Source organism: Octopus sinensis, linkage group LG7 (assembly GCF_006345805.1).
Source record: "Octopus sinensis linkage group LG7, ASM634580v1, whole genome shotgun sequence".
Classification (NCBI taxonomy): Eukaryota; Metazoa; Mollusca; class Cephalopoda; order Octopoda; family Octopodidae; genus Octopus; species Octopus sinensis.
In genome coordinates this window covers 70,827,589-70,843,627 of record NC_043003.1, presented here as the reverse complement: position 1 = coordinate 70,843,627, position 16,039 = coordinate 70,827,589, and positions in this window count along the sequence as shown.

The window sequence follows — 16,039 nt, the reverse complement described above, 5'->3', positions numbered from 1 at the left end:
CCTTGTTCGTCTCCTCTTGTGGGTAGTAAAGAAATAAGTATTTCGTCTGCCACTACGTTCTGAGTTCAAATTCCACCGAGGTTGACTTTGCCTTTCATCCATTCGGGGTCGATAAAATTAGTACCTGGTGTTGATGTAATCGACTTAATCCCTTCCCCCAAAATTCAGGTCTTGTACCTAGAGTAGAAATGATTGTTTTCTGTCTTTTGTGATGTAGGTACTTGGTGAGGATCTCCAGTTCTTGAATTGCATGGAAGTAGTCTTTGAAGCATCGGTATTCCATGCCAAGCTTTTGACATGATCAATTCCTTTTATGGTTTGTGTTTTTCATGCCAAGTACCTTTATACTATCTTCTCAGTGAACTGGTCCATTTTTTAATATTTTGTTCTTTTGATAAATATATTTTACCTTTGCTCCTTAGGGAGAGATCTGCATCAATTTTCATTTCACTTGCCCAAGGTGCCATACATTTGGACTGAACCTAAAGTGAAACTGGTCTCTGAGGCAACCGAAATTTATGCCCCGTCTCTCTCTCTCAAAGCGGGAAATAAAAATAAAAAAACAGATCAATTCCCATTGTTATTGATATCGATGATGAACCAGAAGAGAAGGAGCAACAAAAATTTCGCGAGGGCTCCGACGAGTCTGAATCCGAATTGAAAAACATTAATTTTATTGTCACTGATTCAGTTATTGCCTGATTGCCCCAGTGTTTCGATTCTACAATCACAAGGAATACATCGTTTCTGTGTTCTAAAGAAACATCGAAGTAAAACACTTAAAGAACTCAACTTTACATGTGTAAGATTATTAGATAAATGGCGAAATGATTTTTCGGCATTAACGCAAGAGAAAATGAAGCACCTTAAGATAATTCATGGGTCAAACTTTGATGAAGATATGGGGTGGGCCACATCACCTTTAAAACACAATGAAAATGTACAAGTTAAATGACGTTCTTCTGGAATGTGTGAAGATCCTCCTCTTCCTGCTCATCATCATCATCGTCATCATCATCATCATCAACATCATCATCATCACCACCACCACCATCATCATCATCATCATCATCATCATCATCATCATCATTATCATCATCATCATCCCTAGACTTTACTGCTTAGAATCTTTGAATTCATGAGGTCAGTTACCCGGTTTCCGTGGACCATAAGTGATCTAGATGACAACAATCCGTCTGAATGGGGTTTCAATCCGTGGCAAAGATACTCATTTACAGCTGAGTGAAGTGAAGCAATGTGAAAAGAAAAAGAAATGTTTTGCTCAAGCACACAGTGCTCCGATCCTGTAATCGAGACGACAATGCTGCTGTCGTAAGTGCAACAGTAACCAATGGGCCATGCGCCTTCTTATGCATGTGTTGCACTGCGAATATTCTGCACAACAGCAACCGGGGTAGCATTGATGAGGAATCGTCAAGCAAAGTAAAATTCATCGAGAGCTTCTTTGAAGAGCAAAAGACGAGACAACAAATTGCGGGGGAAACTGATTTCTTTGAAAAAGAACGAAAGAAAGGATAATCCTTTCTACTACTGAGAAAGGAAGAGAGAGAGAGAGAGAGACGGAGTCAGACAGACAGACAGAGACACAGAGAGAGAAGGAGGAAGAGAGAGAAGGAAGGAGAGAGAGAGAAAGAGAAAAAGAGAGAGAGAAAGAGAGATAGAAAGCGAGAAAGAAGGAAGGAGAGAGAAGGAGGGGAGGGAGAGAAGGAGAGAGAGAAGGAGGGAGAAATAGATAAGGAGGGAGAGAGAGAGAGAGAGAAGGAAGGAGAGAGAGAAAGAGGGGAAAAGAGAGAAAGAGAAAGAGGAGGGGAGAGAAGGAGGGGAGGGAGAGAAGAGGGGAGAGAGAAAGGAGGGAGGGAGAGAAAGAGTGAGGAGAGAGAGAGCCAGACAGACAGAGACAGACAGAGAAGAAGGGAGAGAGAGAAGGAGGGCAGAGAGAAAGAGGGGTAGAGAGAGAAAGAGAGAGAGAAGGAGAAGGAGAGAAGGAGGAGTGGAGAGAAAGAGAGGAGGGAGAGAGAGAAGGAGGCAGAGAGAAAAAGAGAGAGGAGGGAGAGGGAAGGGGAGAGGGAGAAGGAGGGAGAGAGAAAGAAAGAGACAGAGAGATGTGGAATATATAGCCTTTGTGTTTGAAAATAACTCACTTCAACAAAACATTACAGGGGGCAAGTCGATCACACCACCCCCAGTACTCAACTGGTACTTATCTCATTGACCCCGAAAGACAAAGTCGACCTCGGTAGAATTTGAACTCAAATCGTAAAGAGTGACGAAATGCCGCTAAACATTTTGCCCAGCGTGATAACGATTCTACCAGCTCATTGCCTTAATAATAATAATGATGATGATGATGATGATGATGATAATGATAATAATAATATGATGATGATGATAATAATAATGATAATAATAATAATGATAATAATAATATAATAATAATAATAATAATAATAATAATAATAATAATAATAATAATAATAATAATAATAATAATGGGTTAACATTCCTGTTTCCAAAAAGTGAAGGAACAAATGAACCAAAAAACTATAGACCCATAACCTGCTTAACAACTATGTATAAAACACTAACATCTGTCCTGACGGAATATACCAATAGTTTTTTGACAGACAGCAGCATATTCCCTAATGAACAGAAAGGATGTAAACGTGGATCCTACGGTTGTAAAGATCAACTATTCATCAATAAGATGATCTTAGAAGATTGTCACAAACGACACAAAAACTTATCAATAGCCTGGATAGACTATAAAAAGGCTTTTGATAGCCTACCACATAGCTGGATTAAGAAATGTCTAGAAATGTATAAGATAGCACCTACTCTGCGAAACTTTTTGTCTATAAGTATGAGATCATGGAGAACCACACTAACTTTGAACAGCGACAATGAATCTCTAAATGCTGATGATGTAAAAATTTCATGTGGCATTTTCCAGGGTGACTCATTATCACCACTCCTCTTCTGTTTAGCATTTAATACCTCTCTCAAATCTGCTCAATGACGCGCAGTACGGATATAAAATGTTTGATAAAAATATAAATCATCTCATTTACATGGATGATTTAAAGCTCTTTGCAAAAAATGACCAACAACTCAAGGGCTTACTAGCGACTGTCAAACAATTCAGTGATGACATCAGAATGCAATTCGGCCTCGATAAGTGTGCAAAAGCTACCTTTATCAAAGGAAAAATGACAGAAACATCTAACGTTAACCTTGACCAGCAGAATGTCATAAAAGAATTAGACCCAGCGGAGAACTACAAGTATCTAGGGGTAATTGAAGGAGACGGAATAAGGCATTCAGAGATGAAGGAAAGGCTCAGGAGAGAATATTATCGCAGAGTAAGAGCAATACTCAAGACAGAGCTGAATGCGAGAAACAGGATCGAAGCGATCAATGCATTAGCCATACCAGTCGTGACTTACAGTTTCAATATCGTTAACTGGTCAATTACTGAAATATGTAATTTTGACAGAAAATACGAAAACTGTTGACAATGCATAGAATGCACCACCCTAAGGCAGATACAGAACGACTTTATCTGCCAAGAAAAGAGGGAGGCCGTGGACTTTTACAACTGGCAGTAACAATGAAGATTGCTACAATTGGCCTAGACACCTACCTGAAAAACTCTGAGAACTGGACGTTAAAACTTGTCTCAAAACATGAAAACAAGAAAGCATCATACTCAGTAACAAAACAGGCAAAGGAATATCTAAGTGAATTCCGAATACAACAAATTTCGGAATTAGAGATAGACATACAAGAAACAGGCACAGAAAAAGCTAAGCGCATGAAAACCCGTGCTAAATCTGCGGCCTTAGATATTCTGAATGATAAATGGCAAGAAAAACCTCTCTATGGCAAATACCCAAAGAGAGCGAATAATGCAGATGTTGACAAAGCCCTGACCCATCAATGGCTAATGGCCTCTGGCTTAAAATCTGAAACAGAGGGGTTTATCATAGCAGCTCAAGATCAATGCCTACCAACAAGAAACTATCAGGCCAACTTATTAAAGATCAGCAGCAGTCCAACGTGTCGTGTATGCCAGCAACAAAATGAAACCATTGATCATGTGGTCTCCAAGTGCAGTCTTCTAGCACCTACAGAGTATCTCAACAGGCATGATAGAGCTGCACAATATATTCACTGGGTAATCTGCAAAAACCTGGATTTGCCCCATGAAAAAAACTGGTGGGAACCACCCCCAGTGCTTGAAAATGACCACATCTCACTCCTCTGGAACTTCACCATTCAAACTGACAGAAAGATAAATGCAAATAGGCCAGACATCATATTGAAAGACTTCAAGCAAAGAGCATGCCTCCTCATTGATATGACTGTCGCAATCGATATAAACGTATCTGTCAAGACCTACCAAAAACTGAGCAAATATAAAGATCTTGAAATAGAAATCAGCAAAATGTGGAACCTGAAGACTAAAACAATACCTGTTGTCATAGGTGCCCTGGGAATGATAGCAAAAGGGGCTGATAGCTACCTAACTCAGATACCAGGAAACCCAAAAATGGCAGAAATTCAAAAGATAGTGCTCATGGTAACTGCTCATATCCTACGCAAAATACTTTCTATGTAATCTCAAGGTTTAAAACAAACAGTTTTTATTTTTTTAATTTTTTTTTTAGACATCCACCAGTACAACACAAAAAAACAACCAAATATATGGCACACTAGGCATAACAACAACGTGAACTTCCAACCTGTTGTCTCTTGAGGTCTCCGGGTGAGACTTGGAGCCAACTTGTACAAATATAAAGCAAAAGTCAAACATTTAATAATAATAATAATAATAATAATAATAATAATAATAATAATAATAATAATAATAATAATAATGATGATAATAATAATAACAATAATAATAATAATAATAATAATAGCAATAAGAAACAAAGAAAAGTCAAGGGATATGACAGGTTAGCTTCGGAAGTTAAGCAGTTGTGGTCGATGAAAAAGGTAGCAGTAGTACCAATAATTGTCGGAACCCTGGGAACAGTGAGCAAAAATCTCGAGAAGTACTTGGATCAAATAGGGGCTGCAATAGGGGTGGATCATTTGCAGAAAACAGCACTGCTTGGAAACACTCGAATACTCCGGAAGGTGCTCGAAAAATAAGGGGTGTTACCTTAGTTCACAGGTAGTGAACAGCTGACACTGTAGTACATCTCCAGCGTAAGAAGCTGTGCAAAGGCAATAAGTAATAACAACAACAACAACAACAACAACAACAATAATAATAATAATAATAATAATAATAACAAAAAGGGTGCCGCCGAGGCTCATACGGATGCAAAGATCAACTGCTAATTAATTGTATGATCCTTGAGAACTGTCACGACAAGCGCAGAAATCTCAGCTCCGCATGGATTGACTATAAAAAGGCCTTCGACAGTATACCGCATCCATGGATCTTGAGATCGCCGGACATCTTCAAAATTTCCCCTGTGATTTCAAGCTTCCTGAAGCACATGTCGTTGTGGAATACGAATCTCCAATTATACCACTCTAATGGAGTACTTGCCTCAGAGAATATAAACATCAACTGTGGAATTTTTCAAGGTGCTCACTTTCACCTTTAATATTCTGCATAGCCCTAATACCCCTTACAAGTGAATTAAACAGAACAGGGTATGGGTATAAAATTGCCAATGAAAAAATAAGCCATCTATTTTATATGGATGACTTAAAACTCTATGGTAAAGACGATAATGAACTTGAAGGCCTATTGCGCACTGTGAAAGCATTTAGCGATGACATCGGGATGGAGTTTGGGCTTGGGAAGTGTGCCAAGGCCACTTTCCAGAAAGGGAAAGTGAAGACCACAAATTCAGTCGTGTTAGATGTTGACACAGTCATAAGAGAGCTTGAACAAGAACAAACATACAAATATTTAGGGATAAATGAAGGCTCTGGTATTCAGCATGCAAGCATGAAAGAGAAGATCAGGAAGGAATGTTATAGGAGAGTGCGTGCAGTCCTGAAATCTGAACTAAATGCACGTAACAAGGTGTTAGCTATAAATTCCTTAGCAGTTCCAGTTGTTACTTATAGCTACAATGTGTTGAACTGGAATATGAGTGACGTAAAGAATATAGATAGGAAAATACGCAAGCTGCTGAGTTGTAATAGGATGCACCACCCAAAGGCAGACGTAGATCGCCTTTACCTCCCCAGAGCCCAAGGAGGTCGAGGCCTGATCCAATTTGAACTAGCTTACAAAACAACCACAATTAGACTGGCCAAATATCTTGAAATAACGAATGACTGGATGCTAAAGTTCGTGGAAAATCACGAGAGACGAAAGAAGCTTCATTCTATCATAGAGGAAAGCAAAACATTTGCTATTGATCTCGTGCAGGATCCCCAAACTGAACAGCCCGAGGGAAGTACGGCAACTATTGTTGCAAAGAAGGTGAAAATAATGGCAACGAAAAAAGCGCACGAGCAATTGGCTGATAGGTGGAAGGAGAAACCTCTGCACGGCAAATATGTGACCTGTAGCAAACAAGCTGATGTTGACCAGAAGCAAACCCATCAGTAGCTACGGAGCTCAGGGCTAAAAGCAGAGAGCGAAGGTTTCATCCTGGCTGCTCAAGATCAAAGCCTATTAACCCGGAACTACCAGGCCAATGTGATGAAAAATGGAGCAGACCCAAAATGCCGATTCTGCAACGACATGATTGAAACAATGGACCACCTAATCTCTGGATGTAACGTCTTAGCACCAGTGGAGTATAAACTAAGACATGACAGAGTTGGCCAATATCTCTACTGGCTAATAAGTCGGCATTACAATATCAAAACTGCCGACAAGTGGTATAATCACCACCCTGAAGCTGTAACTGAAGGAGAAAATGTAACGATTCTGTGGGTCTTTCCAGTACATACAGACCGAACCATCAAAGCCAATAAACCGGATATTGTTGTGAAAGACCAAAACAATAAAGTTTGCTTATTGATCGACATGAGCATCCCCTGTGATCATAATATCTCGGCGAAAGAGTTTGACAAGCTCAGAAAATATAAAGACCTGCTCATTGAAATTGAGAAAATGTGGCATCTGAAGGCGGTTACAATACCAGTGATCGTAGGAGCACTAGGAATGATCAAGAAGGGAACCGAAAATTATATGAGAATGATCCCTGGCTTACCATCCCTGCAAGAAGTGCAAAAGATTGTCTTAACTGGTACATCACACGTATTGAGAAGAGCATTGTCGATGTGAGAACTATTACTACCCATGTATTCTAATTTAACTTAAAAAAAAAAATGAACGAACTATTGAGTTTAGTTTAATGGCCTACCAATGTATACTATGAGTTTCTTTGCCCTAGGAGTCGAGAAGACACTCGGGAAGAAATGGAAGCAAATTTGAAAGATGAAGAAAAAAAAAGACAATAATAATAATAATAATAATAATAATAATAATAATAATAATAATAATAATAATAATAATAATAATAATAATAATAATAATAATAATAATAATAATAATAATAATATTTCATAGGATTGAGGTAACTCCTCCAGGAGGTATACAGAAGCAAAAAAAAAAGGATGAGTGCCATTGTTATCAAGTGATCCGATATTTTTTTTTTTTTGCTTCTTTATACCTTCTGGGGGAGTTACCTCAATCCTATAAAATATTACATAAAATGAAGTAAATTGACAAGTTTATTTGTTTCACCTGTAGAAAGTACGCTAGAAGCCGAAATATCAGTTCACATGATAACAATGGCACTCTTCCTATTTTTTTTTTGCTTCTATATACTATTATTATACTCTAATAATAATAATAATAATAATAAGAAGAAGAAGAAGAAGAAGAAGAAGAAGAAGAAGACGAAGAAGAAGAAGAAGAAGAAGAAGAAGAAGAAGAAGAAGAAGAGAAGAAGAAGAAGAAGAAGAAGAAGAAGAAGAAGAAGAAGAAGAAGAAGAAGAAGAAGAAGAAGAAGAAGAAGAAGAAGAAGAAGAAGAAGAAGAAGAAGAGAGAAGAAGAAAGAAGAAGAAGAAGAAGAAGAAGAAGAAGAAGAAGAAGAGAAGAAGAAGAAGAAGAAGAAGAAGAAGAAGAAGAAGAAGAATTTAAAGCCTATTCATTTCAGTTATTGCATTTCTCACTTCTAAACTATTGCAATCACCAAAGGAATTCTTGTGAATGCACTGAAAGTTTCCATAAATTATTGATCTGAAGATGGCAGCAACGTTAGCCCCTCCGGCAAAAATGCTTTGACGCATTTTGTTTGTCTTTATGTTTTGAATTGCAAATCGACTTTGCCTTTCATCCATTGGGGTCAATGAAATAAGTACCAGTTAAGCACTGGGGGCGATGAATTGACTTAATTGCTCCCTTGAACTTACTGACCTTATTCCGCAATTGGAAACCAATAAATTTTCCATTTAAATGAACAAATATTTACGTTTCTTTCTATTTTGTTTTGTTTTCTTTAATTGTTATTGATTGTTGAAAACATTTGTCTTCTTAGGATGTCGCGAAGGAAATCGGTTCTTTAAACCATAACTTAGCAGTATTAAAACTCGAAGAACTGTTGAAACTGCTAAAAGTCCAAAGTCTCCTTGTGGCTTCAACGTTGGACCCAATGTCCTTATCTCATTATCCCTTCTCGACGTCCACAGAATCTCCTGGTGTGTGAATGTGTGTGTATTTGTGAGCACACACACACACACACACACACACACACACGCACACACACACACACACATTTTTGATTAATGAGAGACGGAAGATGGAAGATACGAGAATATTTGTTAATCACTACAATTGTTTCCACCCACCCAGCATCGATTCCTCGTGGGGTTTAAAGATTCTTGTATCTTCCATATTCCGTCTCTCTCATCAATCAAATACCCAAATAACACTGTGAAAGTGAACGTACCTTACCGGTAAGCTACAAGGTGTATACCATACGATGTATTACATAATAATAATAATAATAATAATAATAATACTAATAATAATAATAATAATAATAATAATAATAATAATAATAATAATAATAGTAAAAATAATAATAATAATAATAGGACCACCTAATCTCTGGATGTAAAGTCTTAGCACCAGTGGTGTATAAATTAAGACATGACAGAGTTGGCTAATATCTACACTGGCTAATAAGTCGGCATTACAATATCAAAACTGCCGACAAGTGGTATAATCACCACCCTGAAGCTGTAACTGAAGGAGAAAATGTAACGATTCTGTGGGACTTTCCAATACATACAGACCGAACCATCAAAGCCAATAAACCGGATATTGTTGTGAAAGACCAAAACAATAAAGTTTGCTTATTGATCGACATGAGCATCCCCTGTGATCGTAATATCTCGGCGAAAGAGTTTGACAAGCTCAGAAAATATAAAGACCTACTCATTGAAATTGAGAAAATGTGGCATCTGAAGGCGGTTACAATACCAGTGATCGTAGGAGCACTAGGAATGATCAAGAAGGGAACCGAAAATTATATGAGAATGATCCCTGGCTTACCATCCCTGCAAGAAGTGCAAAAGATTGTCTTAACTGGTACATCACACGTATTGAGAAGAGCATTGTCGATGTGAGAACTATTACTACCCATGTATTCTAATTTAACTTAAAAAAAAAATGAACGAACTATTGAGTTTAGTTTAATGGCCTACCAATGTATACTATGAGTTTCTTTGCCCTAGGAGTCGGGAAGACACTCGGCAAGAAATGGAAGCAAATTTGAAAGAAGAAAAAAATAATAATAAAAACAATAATAAAATAATAATAATAATAAATACCCTGATGCAGTACCAGGCAGTGGCTTTCTGATCTTAACTGATTGGAAGTGTTATCATGTACATTGTTTTGTTTTGGTATAAAAGAAGGGCTACAGCAAATATTCTGCTCAATGCCACAGATTTGCTTGTCAGTTGTTTGACCTTAACCAGTTGAGAATGTCCCTTAGTGGCTGACAATATGTGCATCTCTGATCATGTGCAGAAGTAGTGGGGGAACATCATAGCCATGTGTTGGGCAAGTGTCTTCTACTACAGCCTCGGGCCGACCAAAGCCTTGTGAGTGGATTTGGTAGACGGAAACTGAAAGAAGCCCGTCCTATATATGTATTTATATATATATATGTATGTCTGTACATGTGTTTGTGTGTCTGTGTTTGCCCCCCCACCTCCAACATTGCTTGACAACCGATGCTGGTATGTTTACGTCCCCGTAACCTAGCAGTTCGGCAAAAGAGATCGATAGAATAAGTACTAGGCTTACAAAGTATAAGTCCTGGGGTCGATTTGCTCGACTGAAGGCGGTGCTCCAGCATGACCGCAGTCAAATGACTGAAACAAGTAATAGAGTATATATATATATATATATATATATATATATATATTATATATATATATATATATATATATATATATATTATATATATATATATATATCATTTCATATACACAATTACACAAGTGCTACTAATAATTTCATGCTTTAAGATACACTAAATTGGCAGATATATTCAACATACCGTGTATCTTCAAGCAATCTTTCAGCCTCTGTTCATAACGCTAGACGTTGTCCTGTTTTCATCATTTATGATTTCTACAGTCAAAGTGGACGAAGATCTTCTTTCTCTTACTTTTTTTTCTTCTTGTTCCATTCTTTGCAACAACCTTGTTTACGATTTTTTTCTTCTCGTTTTTGTCTTTCTCATAGATCAGCCTCCTGGATTTTAAATAGCTATGATGTTATGGGCTGAGCCTGAAAGATTGTATGGAGATAAATGCCATGTGATATAAATCTGCCTATTTAATGTATCTTAAAGCATGAAACTATTAAGAGCTTTTTTGTAATTGTGTACTTTAAAATATGTTTATCTCTCACTGGAAGGAGAGCTATTTTTGTTGATCATCCCTATAATGGAACTGTAATAGATATATATATATATATATATATATATGTGTGTGTGTGTGTGTGTGTGTGTGTGTGTGTGTGTGTGTGTAATTGGAACCTCTACACGCTATGAAAACAGCCGATGATCATCATTTCTGTTTGTTTGTCAAATTTTCTGTACATTTCTCTGGTGTATAACTAATATAAAATAAAATAATAATTTTTCCCTATCGTAAATGTTGGTCCCGTGACATGTCGTCTGCTTTCCCCTTTCGTCCAGTCCTCAATGAATCTTTCTCAGTAGCATCGTTTGTCATTTCGTCTCTCTTTCTCTATTGCTGTAAAGTATTTTTTTTCCCTTCTACTCTCAATATTTCTTTCTCTCTAATCCTAACGCATGGCTTCTTCCTTTCCTACCTTCTTTTTTTTTCTCACTTTCATTTTCTTTTTTTCTCTCCGAAGTTACACACAGTAGCAGCAGATGCGTTTTGTTCTCTCTCTTACTAAGTTTTATGCTACCGTTAGAGAGAGAGAGAGAGAGAGAGAGAGAGAGAGAGAGAGAGAGGAAGATAGATACATAGATAGATAAATAAGTAAATAGATAAATTGAGAGACAGAGAGAGAGGAGGGAAAAGAGAGAGAGAAAGAGAGTTGGGAGAAAGATAAACAGAATTCAGATTTGATTCACTTGTTTTCAGCGCCATAAGCTTTGGTGGTGAATCATCTCAAATCTTAAATGCATGCTGAAGCATTTTGTTTTCGTTTACGCAATTTTCTCTTGGTTCAAACTGAATTCTAGCGTGGATATCTGATAAGGCAAAGGAAATATATTCTTGATCCATAGTACACTAAAATAATGAACCAATAAATTATATCCTGGCTGTATTTCTACGTTCGGTTTAGGTTATTCTATATTTCCGCGAGGTTGATGGGGAAGGGGGGTTAAAGTTTTATTGTTTTCCAAATTCTATCATGCCATACAAAATATTGCGAAAACTGAAACACCCTCACAGAGCAACCATTAAAATAAAAGGCATGACTGATCGTGATTATTGAGAATTCCTAAAACATTAAAACTTTCTCTCCAACGTCACCGTGAGCGCTACATCATTTTCACAATGTGGAGAATATACCACCAGCATTGCCCAAACGATCTTAACATCGAATTCGGAATCCATCCAAGGCTGGGACCTTGAACCATACGCTCGCTACACAATCCAGACCTAAAGCACATAAACACATTGCATCACATTTAATTTTTCTCAACAGGCCCTACTCTATTTAACATTATCCAAAAACAAATCAAAGAAGAAGATCCCTTCACCTTCAACGATATTTGGATACATTTCTTCAGGAGGTACCAAACAAGTTACCTATACCTGGATACATCTCTATCAAGAACAACTTTCTACGTGAATGGTCCATGATACCACAAATCTCAATTTAAAAGTGACTTAGATTCTGTGAAGTGGTGCTATTTAGTTAGATATGGCCGAAACATATCTAAATTTATCTAAGTTTTACTACACTGTGAAATTCCGTTGAGGAAGTTTTCTTATGAATAATGAATACAAAATTACTTTACACACTTCTAATTATACAGAAAACTTCCCTTTGAAAGAATTTCTTCGCAGGGCAATAAAATTTAAAAGAATGGCGAATAGCTGAATAAATAATAGCAGCTAGCAGTTTAATAGTTTATTTCTGTTTATTTCTCTATAATTTCTGGAGGAGTTACCCCAGTCCTATATAATATTTTTTTTTTAAATTAGACTGACATGTAATTTTTGAACTTGTGGAAGGCACGCTGGATGCCGAAATATCGTTCAACCAATTTCACATGACAACTATGGCACTCTTCTTCTTCTTCTTCTTCTTCTTCTTCTTCTTCTTCTTCTTCTTCTTCTTCTTCTTCTTCTTCTTCTTCTTCTTCTTCTTCTGTAAGTCCTGGTGTTTTTGTTATGCCTAATGCACCTACTATGATGGGAATTGTTTCTGTTTTTAGATTCCACATTCTAGTTACCTCTATTTCCAGGTCTTTGTATTTTGAAAGTTTCTCCATTTCTTTTAGAGACACGTTGTCATCTGCTGGTATTGATACATCAATTAGAAAGCATTTCTTTTTCTTCATGATCTCTGACAACTATATCTGGCCTATTGGCCTTAATTTCTCTGTACACACCGATAGAGAAATTAAGGCCAATAGGCCAGATATAGTTGTCAGAGATCATGAAGAAAAAAAATATGCTTTCTAATTGATGTATCAATGCCAGCAGATGACAACGTGTTACTATTATTATTATATTATTATTATTATCATCATCATCATCATCATCATCATCATCATCATCATCATCATCATTATTATTATTATAGCTGTTCTGTGACGGAAATGATAAAGTACCGTATTAAACGTTCGGCAGTTGTTCTCTCTATACGTGAGTTCAAACACCACTGGTGTCGACTTTGCTTTCATTTTCCCTGGCCCCAGAGTAGGGCCAAGTCAATCGATTTCGTTCCGCCCCTCAAAATCTGTGCCAAGGTTACATATGAATATCATTGTTGTCTTTGTTGTTTTTCCTTTTTTCACTCTCTTTTTTTGCTTACCGTTACAGAATCAAAGTCGCAGTCTATAATAGACGTCTTCCTAATACATATATACACCCAAATACAGTCACATATACATACATATAGAATTTGTTGAAATTCGATTAAAATGAATCGATACAGGTTTCAGAGATAAAAATCTATTTCTGTATAAATTGAAATACTTCATGTTGCGCATAAAAGTATTTCCATCGATGCCTTCCTTTCATTTTTTTTTTTTATTATGTGACTTAAACAGTTATTTTACTTTCGGCACATTTAGTGGGGAAGGGGAGAGCAGATTAAGTATGAGCCAATGCTTGTCTGGCATTTTATAGGTGAAGGGAAAAGTCAGCCTTTATTAAATTTGAACTAACTGCATTAAGGGACGTAACTATATATTACAGATCTTTTCGTCAGGTGCCCTAATTATAATGCTAATCTACTGACCTTTTGTGATTGTAGTAGTAGTAACAGAACAATCAAGAATTTAGTTCATTCGTTCACTCATTCATTTATATATACATACATACACATATATGCATACATACATGCATGCATACATGCATGCATACATACATACATACATACATACATACACATACATACATACATACATACATACATACATACATACATACATAGGCTATACGTTTGCAATCCAGGAGCGGGAGATTACTATAGAATACCTAATAAACAAAAGAGTGAAGCCCTTGGCCCCCGCAATATAACCAAAAATGTTGATTACAGTAATCCCTCGCCATATCGCGGTTCACCTATTGCGGGTTGATTTGGAACGTAACACCCGTGATAGTCGAAGGATTAGTGTATGGCACAATCCTGTGGAAGACCTCACACGTGTTATCAGTAGCTGCCCAAAAATGCCATCACGGTACTACTACCCTATGCGAAATGACGGCGCTAAAGCATTATACTATGCCATCTGAAAAGCATACTGTCCTGGGATAAATATAGAGACTCCCACTTCTGTAGAATATCAGCATAAACATCAACACAAGGGGTAATAGTGGAACATTCCCAGCAAAACATCTGTTAAGTGGATGCATAACAGGCTGGATATTGTTGTTTGGCACAGGCATTAAAAGATATGAACCATCATAGAGGTCATAGAGGCCCTGCTAATGTGAGTGTCTCTTCGAAAATCAAGGAAAAAGAGGACAACTGTGGACAACTTTTTGGAAATCTTCAGTTTCTATCTCCAGATTATAAGTTCACATTTATACCAATAATGAGTTGTGCATTTGGGTATGTTGGGCATGTGATATATGCCTAAGTAACAATCTGGAAAAGTTAGGGGTTTCAAAAAAAGAAATCAATCAGCTAAGATGCACATTACAAATACAATCTGTAAGCAGAACAGTAAAAGTATGCAGGACATTCTCAAGTTCAAAATGTGAATCTGTTTTTATAATCTGCATTTCAACGATGAAGCATTGAATTATTGTTAGAAACCAACTCCTTCCTTACAGGAAGAATTCAAATAATTTTAAATTAGAAGTGAACTAACATACATACATACATACATACATACATACATACATACATACATATATATCAAACAAAAAGAGGATATCTATTGACAACTGCTTCGAAACTCCCAGCTTCTATATCCAGACTATGAATTTATATTCATACCAATAATATTTGGAGCACTAAGTTTTCTTAGTAAATGCTTAGAAGAGAATCTGGATAAACTGGGATTTTCAGAAAGAGAAATTGACTGGCTAATTCGTACATTACAAGTGCAATCTGTGAGTGGAACAATAAAAATATGCAAGACTTTTCTCGAGTTCCAAATGTGAATTTGTCTGTGTTAACTACATTCCGAAGATGGAGCCTTGTATCTTTGTTGGAAACCGCTCCCTCCTCTGTGGAAGACTTATAATGATTAAAATATAGAAGAGACGCATACATACATACATACATACATACATACATACATACATACATACATACATACATACATACATTACTATGGGAGGTAAATAGCTTTTAAAGCCACTGTGGTCAGTAAGTGATTTGCATTTTTAGTTGCAGATACAGCATTCCTATTCATGTGTTGCAATTGGATGTTTGAAAAATTACTGATTTGCAATTAGCCGATCGACTGAATAAAAATTCGTTATGTGCAACAAAAGTTGTATTAGTTTCAAATAGCAATCTGTGTATCATACTTAAACAGTTAGATCAAGGAAAGCCAATCACTATTTTTCTATATCAGCGGCTCCACTGATATAGAAAAAACTTTGCTTTCGTTGCAGATTTTTTTCACTTGTGTCAGTCAGTGAACTGCGGCCATGCTAGGGCACCACCTTAGAAGGTTTTAGTCGAACAAATCGATCCTAATACTTACTTTTTTTTTAAAGTCTGGTACTTAGTATACGGTTTCTTTTGCCGAACTGCTAAGTTATGGCGACGTAAATACATCAATACCGGTTTCAAGCGGTGACGAAAGGGAGAAGCTTCTCAAAAACACAGCCATACCGA